Source organism: Oncorhynchus masou, chromosome 30, assembly GCF_036934945.1.
Source record: "Oncorhynchus masou masou isolate Uvic2021 chromosome 30, UVic_Omas_1.1, whole genome shotgun sequence".
NCBI classification, from domain to species: domain Eukaryota; kingdom Metazoa; phylum Chordata; class Actinopteri; order Salmoniformes; family Salmonidae; genus Oncorhynchus; species Oncorhynchus masou.
Window position 1 is genome coordinate 7,124,316 of NC_088241.1, and position 12,957 is coordinate 7,137,272.

At 48.9% G+C, this 12,957-nt stretch overlaps 1 pseudogene; it reads left to right on the forward strand.

Moving 5' to 3' along the window:
* LOC135521941 (ETS domain-containing transcription factor ERF-like) overlaps positions 1-12,957 on the forward strand; it is a 72,802-nt pseudogene that overhangs the window by 38,463 nt on the left and 21,382 nt on the right.

The window sequence follows — 12,957 nt, forward strand, 5'->3', positions numbered from 1 at the left end:
AGACCGCTGCGTCACTCAGGAGCCCAATGGGTCACACAGTCACTAACACAGTATCTTGCATTTACATAGTTACACAATATGCACACACAGAAAACACACAGCCCAGTACAACATGTTGGGAAGAGAGGAGGAGAGCGGTGAAAAGTCAACTGACAGCTCCATGTCTGCCCAGAGCTACAGGAGTACATTAACACCAATATGTGAAATGGTGGGAGGGAGAGAAAGAGGGAGGCACTTGCTGTCTGTCCCTAAGGAGGCTGGTGTGTGTATGTGCTTGAGTGTGCGTGTGTATGTGCTTGAGTGTGCGTGTGTATGTGCTTGAGTGTGTGTGGGTGTATATATGTATGTGTGTGTGTGTGTGTGAGGGGAATGTCTTGGGAGCGTAGTGTTACTCTGGTGAAGGTAATAAATATACCCGGCAGCACCTCAGAGATCCACCACCAGCTTTACTGACACAATATTATTCTGCTGCCCCAAACCCCACTGGGACAATGGGGTGGTGTGTGTGTGTGTGTGTGTGTGTGTGTGTGTGTGTGTGTGTGTGTGTGTGTGTTGAGAGAGTAACTCCAGTTAAATATTCTGCCCCATATGATTAGGTGCCACTGGGGTCGTCAGAGTCCGTTCCCCTGCAGCCTGGTCTCCAAGGCACCATCACATCAACTAATGCCGCAATTCTCTCATGATCATTTAGTTCCTTATGTTGGCAAGTTGGCATTAAACATGATCCTGACCTTGGCAGGAAGAAGTCCAGGCTCTCGTAACAGGGTTCAACTCCAGGCTCTAGTAACGGGGTCCAACTCCGGGCTCTAGTAACGGGGTCCAACTCCGGGCTCTGGTAACGGGGTCCAACTCCGGGCTCTAGTAACGGGGTCCAACTCCGGGCTCTAGTAACGGGGTCCAACTCCGGGCTCTAGTAACGGGGTCCAACTCCGGGCTCTGGTAACGGGGTCCAACTCCGGGCTCTGGTAACGGGGTCCAACTCCAGGCTCTAGTAACGGGGTTCAACTCCGGGCTCTAGTAACGGGGTTCAACTCCGGGCTCTAGTAACGGGGTCCAACTCCGGGCTCTAGTAACGGGGTCCAACTCCGGGCTCTAGTAACGGGGTCCAACTCCGGGCTCTGGTAACGGGGTCCAACTCCGGGCTCTGGTAACGGGGTCCAACTCCGGGCTCTGGTAACGGGGTCCAACTCCGGGCTCAGTCTGTCTGTCATGTAGAATAGGGAATCCAGTCTGCTATATTCATTACGTTTTTATCTGTGACATTGTAAACGTTTCATCTTGCTGAATATTCCCCAGCAGATTTCCAGGAAGGTTATGGTGTGTAGGGTGTAGCTGTAGGCTGTAGTGTGCATGCGGGTGTAAAATGGGAATATTCAGTGGTCCGTTTATTAAGTACACCACCCCGTTTACAAAAAATGGTTCGCTCCTACAGACAGTGAACCACGTGGTCCGCTATATAACGCAGGCAGGCAGGCATTGAGGCTTTCAGTTACTATTTGATTGAGCATTAGAATGGGCAAAACCAGTAACCTAAGAGACTGAGTGTGGTGTGATGGTCGTTGCCAGGTGCGCTGGTTCCAGTATCTCAGAATTGGCGGGCCTCCTGGGCTTTTCACGCACAACGGTGTCTAGGGTTTACGGAGAATGGTGCGACAAACAAACAACATCCAGTCAGTGGTAGTCCTGTGTTGATCAGAGGTCGGAGGAGAATGGCAAGAATGGGGCTAGCTAACAAACGGGCCACAAACGGTGCAAATAACAGCACAGTACAACAGTGGTGTACAGAACGGCATCTCAGAACGCACAACTCATCGGTCCTTGTCACAGATGGGCTATTGCAGCAGACAACCACACCGGGTTCCACTCCTATCAGCTAAAAACAAGAAGAAGCAGCTCCAGTAGGCTCGCCATCACCAACACTGGACAATGGAGGAGTGGAAATAATTTGCCTGGTCCGACGAATCCTGGTTCCTGTTGCAAATTGTTGATGGCAGAGTCAGGATTTGGGGGTAAGCAGCATGAGTCCATGGCCCCATCCTGCCTGGTGTCAACGGTACAGGCTGCTTTATTTATTTATATATTTATATAACCTTTATTTAACCAGGTAGGCAAGTTGAGAACAAGTTCTTATTTACAATTGCGACCTGGCCAAGATAAAGCAAAGCAGTTCGACACATACAACAACACAGAGTTACACAAGGAGTAAAACAAACATACAGTCAATAATACAGTATAAACAAGTCTATATACGATGTGAGCAAGTGAGGTGAGATAAGGGAGGTAAAGGCAAAAAAAAGGCCATGGTAGCAAAGTAAATACAATATAGCAAGTAAAACACTGGAATGGTAGATTTGCAGTGGAAGAATGTGCAAAGTAGAAATAAAAATAATGGGGTGCAAAGGAGCAAAATAAATAAATTAATAAATTAAATACAGTAGGGAAAGAGGTAGTTGTTTGGGCTAAATTATAGATGGGCTATGTACAGGTGCAGTAATCTGTGAGCTGCTCTGACAGCTGGTGCTTAAAGCAAGTTGCTGCTGGTTTAATGGTGTCCGGACAGTTTTCCTAGCACATGTTAGGTCCCTTTTTCATACCAATTTATCAATGTTTGAACGCCACAGTGTATCTGAACATTGTTGCTGACCAGGTGCATCCTTTTATGGCTACTGGGGGGGTCCGTCCCAGTACTAGATGGGTGTAACTAATAAACTGGCCACTGAGTGTATGGTTATGTTTGTCTTTGTCTCCTGTTTCTCGAACCTCCTCCCCCTCTCGCAGCACTTCTCAACATCTCTCTCTCTCTCCTTCCCCCCTCATGCTCTCTCGTTCTCTCTCTGTGGAACAATAACCCCAGTGTATGTATGGGTCTATTTTTGTCCCTCCAAGGCCACCAGTACTCCTCCACCTCCATGTCTCTCTCTCTCTCGCTCTGTCTGTCTGTCTCTCTCTCTCGCTCTGTCTGTCTGTCTCTCTCTCTCGCTCTGTCTGTCTGTCTGTCTGTCTGTCTGTCTGTCTGTCTGTCTGTCTGTCTGTCTGTCTGTCTGTCTGTCTGTCTGTCTGTCTGTCTGTCTCTGTCTGTCTGTCTGTCTGTCTGTCTGTCTGTCTCTCTCGCTCTGTCTGTCTGTCTCTCTCTCGCTCTGTCTGTCTGTCTGTCTCTCTCTCGCTCTGTCTGTCTGTCTGTCTCTCTCTCGCTCTGTCTGTCTGTCTGTCTCTCTCTCGCTCTGTCTGTCTGTCTGTCTCTCTCTCGCTCTGTCTGTCTGTCTCTCTCTCGCTCTGTCTGTCTCTCTCTCTCTCGCTCTGTCTGTCTCTCTCTCTATCGCTCTGTCTGTCTCTCTCTCTCTCGCTCTGTCTGTCTCTCTCTCGCTCTGTGTCTGTCTCTCTCTCTCTCTCGCTCTGTCTGTCTCTCTCGCTCTGTCTCTCTCTCTCGCACTGTCTCTCTCTCGCACTGTCTCTCTCTCGCTCTGTCTCTCGCTCTGTCTCTCTCTCTCGCTCTGTCTCTCTCTCTCTCGCTCTCTCTCTCTCTCTCTCTCTCTCTCTCGCTCTGTCTGTCTCTCTCTCTCTCTCTCTCGCTCTGTCTGTCTCCCTCTCTTGCTCTGTCTGTCTCTCTCTTGCTCTCTCTCTCTCTAAACATTTAACATACAGAAGTTTCAAAAGAATAAAGACAATTCAAAAGTAATATGATGTATATACACAGTGTTGTCGCGATGTACAAATGGTTAAAGTACAACATTGAAAATAAATAAACATAAATATGGGTTGTATTTACAATGGTGTTTGTTCTTCACTGGTTGGCCTTTTCTTGTGGCAGCAGGTCACAAATATTGCTGCTGTGATGGCACACTGTGGTGTTTCACCCAGTAGATATGGGAGTTTATCAAAATCAGGTTTGTTTTGTAATTCTTTGTGGATCTGTGTAATCTGAGGGACATATGTGTCTCTAATATGGTCATACATTGGGCAGGAGGTTAGGAAGTGCAGCTCAGTTTCCATCTCATTTTGTGGGCAGTGAGCACATAGCCTGTCTTCTCTTGAGAGCCATGCTTGCCTACGGAGGCCTTTCTCAATAGCAATAGCTCACTGAGTCTGTACATAGTCAAAACTTTCCTTAAGTTTGTGTCAGTCACAGTGGTCAGGTATTCTGCCACTGTGTACTCTCTGTTTAGGGCCAAATAGCATTCTAGTTTGCTCAGTTTTTTTGTTAATTCTTTCCAATGTGTTAAGTATTTCTCTTTTTGTTTTCTCATGATTTGGTTGGGTCTAATTGTGTTTCTGTCCTGTGGCTCTGTGGGGTGTGTTTGTGAACAGTGACTCTCCTTCTCTCTATGTCTCTCTGTCTCTGTCTCTCTGACCGCTGCACCACTTGGGATGAGGGTAGGAGATGGTTATGTGTACTTGGTTGTCAGCGATTGGATATGGCACGTTACTCTCCTTCTCGCTATCATTCACTTTTTCCTCTCCATTTTCCCCCTCATTTCTCTCTCTCTCTCTCTCTCTCTCTCTCTCTCTCGCTGGGCTGTTTAGAGGTCATTGTAGTTGGTCCCTCTACATAGTTGAAATAACTCCAGCGTTAGAAGTCTAGAAAAGGCCTGCCAAAGAGATCACACAGAGGAAGACGGGCATCCGCAGCGATAGAGAGGGAGAACAAGGGAGGGGGGTAAGCAATGTGACCTGGGTGACAACAGACTACCAGACGAGCTATGATCTCATCCCCCTCTTTATACCCCCTCTTTCCCCAACCCCCACTTCAACCATTGTCTCTCTCTCTTCACACTCTTGTTTCCCACTCTCCCTCCTCCCCCTTTCTCTCTCCTTGCCCTAGGACTCACCCTGTCTCCTCTTCCCTCCTTCTCTTTCAGCCCCCGCCGGGACTCCCTCCATCCCCCAACCAAAAGTTGTAGCTACTTACCACCCCCTCCCACCTCCCCCCTCCCCTTTATATATTCTCACTTACTAACACCCCTCCACACCCAGAGCTCTAGGGTCCCAGGGCAGAGATTAGCCCCCCCCCCCCCCCCTCTCCTCCACACACACACAGCCTAGCTGCTGCATTATTGATAGGGTGTGTGTGTCTGGCACCTCTCTGTGCTGTAATGGCTATCTGGTGTCTCCCCCAGGAGGGAAAGAGAGCACCAGAGATGGATAGAGGAGAGGAGGATGGGCAGGAGGAGTAGAAGTCAGAGAGGTTAAGTCTGGGGGGTGAGGTCCCACACTGCTTTTCTCCTGCATGGCATTGATGCATTCTGACACACACACGTACACGTCTTTCTCACACAGCCCACTGTAGGGTCGCTTAAAACCTCATCAAACAGACCTGTGGACATGTCATGATGTGTGTGTGTGTGTGTGTGTGTGTCGTGGTCTCTGTTTCTTGTGTCAGTATGAGCAGCCTCTTGTGATAACTGATCCACGGTGACTCAGGGCAGGTTTAGCCTCTGGGTGTAACATATAGGACCCAGCCTTGGCGTGTGATGAAAAGGCACCTGTTGTGGCTCTATTTTCCTCAGAATCCCTGTAGAGAAGACATGTCTGTCCCGTATCACAACACACTACTGGGCTCTGGTTGCTGAGACATGGTTTCCTACCAAGATCACTTTACACTGATATTACAACTCACACTGGTGCTTTCATCCCCTGTTTAGCTGGCTGTTTGGGGGGGGGGGGGTGTTTACCCTGTTATTTACACACACGGTATGCTGTCTCCATATCTGTACGTGTGATGATGATTGGTTTTGTAGTCTTTGTTCGGAGGTTGGCATGCAGAGTTTGTCTCTATCTACTTACCAGGGATCCATTTCACCTGTTGACCTGACACGCGATGTGAGTGTAGTCTGTTGTCTGTGTCACTGTCATCCTATCAAAGCTGAGTTTCGGAAACAAAATATATATAAAAAAGAAATCTGTCAATAATTGAGAACTCTCCAAACTGCCCTTATTCAGTTAGTCAATCTGGTTCACCAAGGCAGACCTATTTAAGCCCACATAGAACTACATAAAGCAGATCTGGCACATATATTTTGAGTGTGGCTCTATGATGGTTGCCAGATGCTATGTATTGACGTAGTGAAGGGCGTTAGATAACAGGGTCTAAATGGTGGCACTGCATAGCATGGTGCCGATTATTATCTATCTGTCAATCAGTCCATCGTCTACAAAGTATCTCGAACATCGAGCTACATTTGGTTATTTTTATGATTTTCAGGGCTCATCTCTCAATGATCGGCTATGAAAAGCCAACTGACATTTACTCCTGAGGTGCTGACCTGTTGCACCCTCTACAACCACTGTGATTATTATTATCTGACCCTGCTGGTCATTTATGAACATTTGAACATCCTGGCCATGTTCTGTTATAATCTCCACCCGGCACAGCCAGAAGAGGACTGGCCACCCCGCATAGCCTGGTTCCTCTCTAGGTTTCTTCCTGGGTTTTGGCCTTTCTAGGGAGTTTTTCCTAGCCACCGGGCTTCTACACCTGCATTGCTTGTTGTTTGGGTATTTAGGCTGGGTTTCTGTACAGCACTTTGAGATATCAGCTGATGTAAGAAGGGCTAATTAAATTGATTTGATCTGTACTAGTAGTGACTTTTCTGCTGTCGTGATGTCATACACGCCCATGATGTAGCTAGACCTCATACAAATGCGGTCTAAAGTTAAGCTAATTCCGTAACGCCATGTTATGTGATGTATAGATCCTGCCACGTGAATCAGGAGAAAGTTGGAGGCCTCAAACCCCGATGAATGGGATTGGTCGGCATTGACTTGGCCTGATATTTATCACGGAACTATGGACTCCTGTTCTTCTCAGGCAGAGTAATGGTTATGTAGAGAGGATGTTCGTCATATTGAACAGTAGGTGATCCGTGTTTCTCTCTGATTTAAACTATGTAACACTCCGGTGATGCGAACACCCAGTCTGGCTCAGATTTGTCACATCTTCATGACCACATGTGAGGAAATAGCCTCTCAAGTGCATTCAACTCGTCATTCAAGCCTCATGTATGTACACTCATTCACTCACACACTGGCTTATTCTCAATCTTGAATACACATTTACATCAAGGTCAGTCAAGCAGGCAGACAAACAAACAAACACTCATGAACATGTGCCCACACCCACAGTCTGTTTCCGCCTTTCACACTTTGAGTTTCCGTTGTACATTTGGGGGAGGGAGGACTAGGTCGTGTTGTTTCCTCTGTCAGTAGGAAAGAGTGACAGAATCAGGGAAAAGAGATGGAGAGGTTTTCATTATGAATAGTATTCCACAGACATAGAGAGCCAATGTTGTGGTCGTGTGTGTGTTCACTATTAGAGTAGTATCACGGCAGGGAGATCAGTGAGCGTTTCCGGCGCAGGACTGTTGTGGTTGGGTGGACGCCCTAGCAGTGACGGTGACAGGACTGTTGTGGTTGGGTGGATGCCCTAGCAGTGACGGTGACAGGACTGTTGTGGTTGGGTGGACGCCCTAGCAGTGACGGTGACAGGACTGTTGTGGTTGGGTGGACGCCCTAGCAGTGACGGTGACAGGACTGTTGTGGTTGGGTGGATGCCCTAGCAGTGACGGTGACAGGACTGTTGTGGTTGGGTGGACGCCCTAGCAGTGACGGTGACAGGACTGTTGTGGTTGGGTGGACGCCCTAGCAGTGACGGTGACAGGACTGTTGTGGTTGGGTGGATGCCCTAGCAGTGACGGTGACAGGACTGTTGTGGTTGGGTGGACGCCCTAGCAGTGACGGTGACAGGACTGTTGTGGTTGGGTGGATGCCCTAGCAGTGACGGTGACAGGACTGTTGTGGTTGGGTGGATGCCCTAGCAGTGACGTTGACAGGACTGTTGTGGTTGGGTGGACGCCCTAGCAGTGACGGTGACAGGACTGTTGTGGTTGGGTGGATGCCCTAGCAGTGACGGTGACAGGACTGTTGTGGTTGGGTGGATGCCCTAGCAGTGACGGTGACAGGACTGTTGTGGTTGGGTGGATGCCCTAGCAGTGACGGTGACAGGACTGTTGTGGTTGGGTGGATGCCCTAGCAGTGACGGTGACAGGACTGTTGTGGTTGGGTGGACGCCCTAGCAGTGACGGTGACAGGACTGTTGTGGTTGGGTGGATGCCCTAGCAGTGACGGTGACAGGACTGTTGTGGTTGGGTGGATGCCCTAGCAGTGACGGTGACAGGACTGTTGTGGTTGGGTGGATGCCCTAGCAGTGACGGTGACAGGACTGTTGTGGTTGGGTAGACGCCCTAGCAGTGACGGTGACAGGACTGTTGTGGTTGGGTGGACGCCCTAGCAGTGACGGTGACAGGACTGTTGTGGTTGGGTGGATGCCCTAGCAGTGACGGTGACAGGACTGTTGTGGTTGGGTGGACGCCTAGCAGTGACGGTGACAGGACTGTTGTGGTTGGGTGGACGCCCTAGCAGTGACGGTGACAGGACTGTTGTGGTTGGGTGGATGCCCTAGCAGTGACGGTGACAGGACTGTTGTGGTTGGGTGGATGCCCTAGCAGTGACGGTGACAGGACTGTTGTGGTTGGGTGGACGCCCTAGCAGTGACGGTGACAGGACTGTTGTGGTTGGGTGGACGCCCTAGCAGTGACGGTGACAGGACTGTTGTGGTTGGGTGGACGCCCTAGCAGTGACGGTGACAGGACTGTTGTGGTTGGGTGGACGCCCTAGCAGTGACGGTGACAGGACTGTTGTGGTTGGGTGGACGCCCTAGCAGTGACGGTGACAAGACTGTTGTGGTTGGGTGGACGCCCTAGCAGTGACGGTGACAGGACTCTTGTGGTTGGGTGGATGCCCTAGCAGTGACGGTGACAGGAATGTGGTTGGGTGGATGCCCTAGCAGTGACGGTGACAGGACTGTTGTGGTTGGGTGGATGCCCTAGCAGTGACGGTGACAGGACTGTTGTGGTTGGGTGGATGCCCTAGCAGTGACGGTGACAGGACTGTTGTGGTTGGGTGGACGCCCTAGCAGTGACGGTGACTTGACTGTTGTGGTTGGGTGGATGCCCTAGCAGTGACGGTGACAGGACTGTTGTGGTTGGGTGGACGCCCTAGCAGTGACGGTGACAGGACTGTTGTGGTTGGGTGGACGCCCTAGCAGTGACGGTGACAGGACTGCTGTGGTTGGGTGGACGCCCTAGCAGTGACGGTGACAGGACTGCTGTGGTTGGGTGGATGCCCTAGCAGTGACGGTGACAGGACTGTTGTGGTTGGGTGGATGCCCTAGCAGTGACGGTGACAGGACTGTTGTGGTTGGGTGGACGCCCTAGCAGTGACGGTGACAGGACTTGCTGTGGTTGGGTGGACGCCCTAGCAGTGACGGTGACAGGACTGTTGTGGTTTCTACACCCAGTCTACCGTGAGTCAGATACAACACAAAGTAGAGTGGAAGAGGGCAGAGAAGAGGCCAGGTCAGGCAGGTGTGAGTGACAAGCAGCCACACTCGATGATGTGCAGCACTGTGTACGCCTTAACCTCTAGCGACGAGCAATCCCGTATCCAGGAGCGTAATCATAGACGTCACAATGCTGCAGACACCTAGGGGAAAACGTAAGCTGACTCCTAGCTCCTTCACAGCCTAGCTCCTTCACAGCCATGTAAGGAGTCATTGGCATGAGGCTGTTTCAAAAAATGCGGCACTTCCTGATTGGATTTTTATCTGTGTTTCGCCTGTAACATCAGTTCTGTGGCACTCGCAGACAATATCTTTGTAGTTTTGGAAACGTCAGTGTTTTCTTTCCAAAGCTGTCAATTATATGCATAGTCGAGCATCTTTTCGTGACAAAATATCTTTTTAAAAACGGGAACGTTTTTCATCCAAAAATTAAAATAGCGCCCCCTATATCCAAGAAGTTAATAACAGTAGAAACAGAAACAGACTGGTGTACAGATGGATCCCAAATACATCCCTAAGCTACAGACAGAGAACTAAAAGACTGAACACAAGTAGGCCTCACTAATCCTCTTTCCTCTTCTAGAACACACCTTCTAGAACACATGTTCCACTCTGCACCTGAGAACACCTGACATGGCAAGCGGCAACCTCTCTCCTCTTGTTGGAGTTGGAATCAATATTCATGTCATGCCCTGCAACTAAACAGCTGTGACTCCGCTATTGGCCCAAATGTTTGTTTTTTTATGTGCTGCCTACTGTTTCGAAATAAGTGAACATTTAGACTGAGAGCATAGCCTTTCTGAACGTGCTGTCCTCTATGAAGGCTAATTGTCTCAGTCCATCAGTATGGCTGTGCTCCACGGACCTCCAGGCTAACTCCCTTCTCCCTGGTCTCCCCCCTCCTCCCCAGGGTTTGCCTTTCCAGACTGGGCCTACAAACCCGAGTCGAGCCCCGGCTCGCGACAGATCCAGCTGTGGCACTTCATCCTGGAGCTGCTGAGGAAGGAGGAGTACCATGATGTCATCGCCTGGCAGGGGGACTATGGAGAGTTTGTCATCAAGGACCCTGACGAGGTGGCCCGGTTATGGGGGGCCCGCAAGTGCAAACCCCAGATGAACTACGACAAGCTGAGCAGGGCACTCCGGTAAGGAAACTCAATAACACCAAGCGTGTCCAGCCCAATGTGCTGTTTACACAAGGATCCTAATGCACATGTCTGTCTTATGGCAGTGATCCAGGCCCCAATTCCTCTCCAAGCTCTGGCTTCGGCCCCAGATATAGGTTTATTGTTACGTTGTGCACGGTCAACATTTCATCAACTCAGTCTGCTTGACATGACCATGTCTCTCACACCTGTCTAAACTGGCTGTTATGACTATGGCACCAGCTCCAGCCCCTAAAGCACTGTATTCTGTAGGCCTATCGTATTCGCACGGACCCTATCTCCCAATACACTGTATTCTGTAGGCCTATCGTATTGGCACGGACCCTATCTCCAATACACTGTATACTGTAGGCCTATCGTATTGGCACTGACCCTATCTCCCAATACACTGTATACTGTAGGCCTATCGTATTGGCACTGACCCTATCTCCCAATACACTGTTTCGGCAGTGACCAGAAAGCACATGGACTCTATTGACACCATCTCAAACCCCATATTCCTGCCATGGCGGTGATAATATTGCCCATGTAATGGCAGTGACTAAGCAAAAAAGATTGTTCACTCAAACACCCCAAACAAAAGCCCCTTATACTGTTATGGCATTGACCTCCATGGCCCCGTATGGCTTCCCCATGCACTGTATAACCGCTGCTCTGACTACATGTAGCCTATCACATGTCAATCACCCATCCACTGTATAACTGCTACTCTGACTACATGTAGCCTATCACATGTCAATCACCCATCCACTGTGTAACCGCTGCTCTGACTACATGTAGCCTATCACATGTCAATCACCCATACACTGTATAACTGCTACTCTGACTACATGCAGCCTATCACATGTCAATCACCCATCCACTGTGTAACTGCTACTCTGACTACATGTAGCCTATCACATGTCAATCACCCATCCACTGTGTAACCGCTGCTCTGACTACATGTAGCCTATCACATGTCAATCACCCATCCACTGTATAACCGCTGCTCTGACCACATGTAGCCTATCACATGTCAATCACCCATCCACTGTGTAACTGCTACTCTGACTACATGTAGCCTATCACATGTCAATCACCCATCCACTGTATAACCGCTGCTCTGACTACATGTAGCCTATCACATGTCAATCACCCATCCACTGTGTAACCGCTGCTCTGACCACATGTAGCCTATCACATGTCAATCACCCATCCACTGTGTAACCGCTGCTCTGACCACATGTAGCCTATCACATGTCAATCACCCATCCACTGTATAACTGCTACTCTGACCACATGTAGCCTATCACATGTCAATCACCCATCCACTGTATAACTGCTACTCTGACCACATGTAGCCTATCACATGTCAATCACCCATCCACTGTATAACTGCTGCTCTGACTACATGTAGCCTATCACATGTCAATCACCCATCCACTGTGTAACCGCTGCTCTGACCACATGTAGCCTATCACATGTCAATCACCCATCCACTGTGTAACCGCTGCTCTGACCACATGTAGCCTATCACATGTCAATCACCCATCCACTGTATAACTGCTACTCTGACTACATGTAGCCTATCACATGTCAATCACCCATCCACTGTGTAACTGCTGCTCTGACTACATGTAGCCTATCACATGTCAATCACCCATCCACTGTGTAACCGCTGCTCTGACCACATGTAGCCTATCACATGTCAATCACCCATCCACTGTGTAACCGCTGCTCTGACCACATGTAGCCTATCACATGTCAATCACCCATCCACTGTATAACTGCTACTCTGACTACATGTAGCCTATCACATGTCAATCACCCATCCACTGTGTAACCGCTGCTCTGACCACATGTAGCCTATCACATGTCAATCCACCCATACACTGTATAACTGCTACTCTGACTACATGTAGCCTATCACGTCAATCACCCATACACCGAATAAAAGGGATGAGCATGACAAGTTTAGTACTCAAACTGACATCAACCCAATCTTTACCAGAGATTCTTTTTTTAATTTTTTTAATACTGTAAATCTATTTGGCCAACATTTTCTCTTGAAGACAACGTTAATTTGCTTTAACTAATGTTCTATTTGTACATGTGCATTTGCAGGACACAACAAAAAATAAATCTTGCCAAGCATCACACAATGCTGCTCCTTAAATTCCCTTTCCCAGAAATAATATTCCAACAATGAGCTGCAGTTTCTGAATAATTTTGTCATTTTCTGCTTAGGGTACTTTGCGGTTGTCACTGGTTACCACAGCCACAAAGTCAAAATTGGCTATATTGTAAAAATGAATGAAAACAAAATATTCTACCAAGTCCAGGCCTCCTCACCAAACAGATGTCCTGCACAGAACTCATCCCCATGCAGTGTTCAATGTATTGTTAATCAATTTAGAA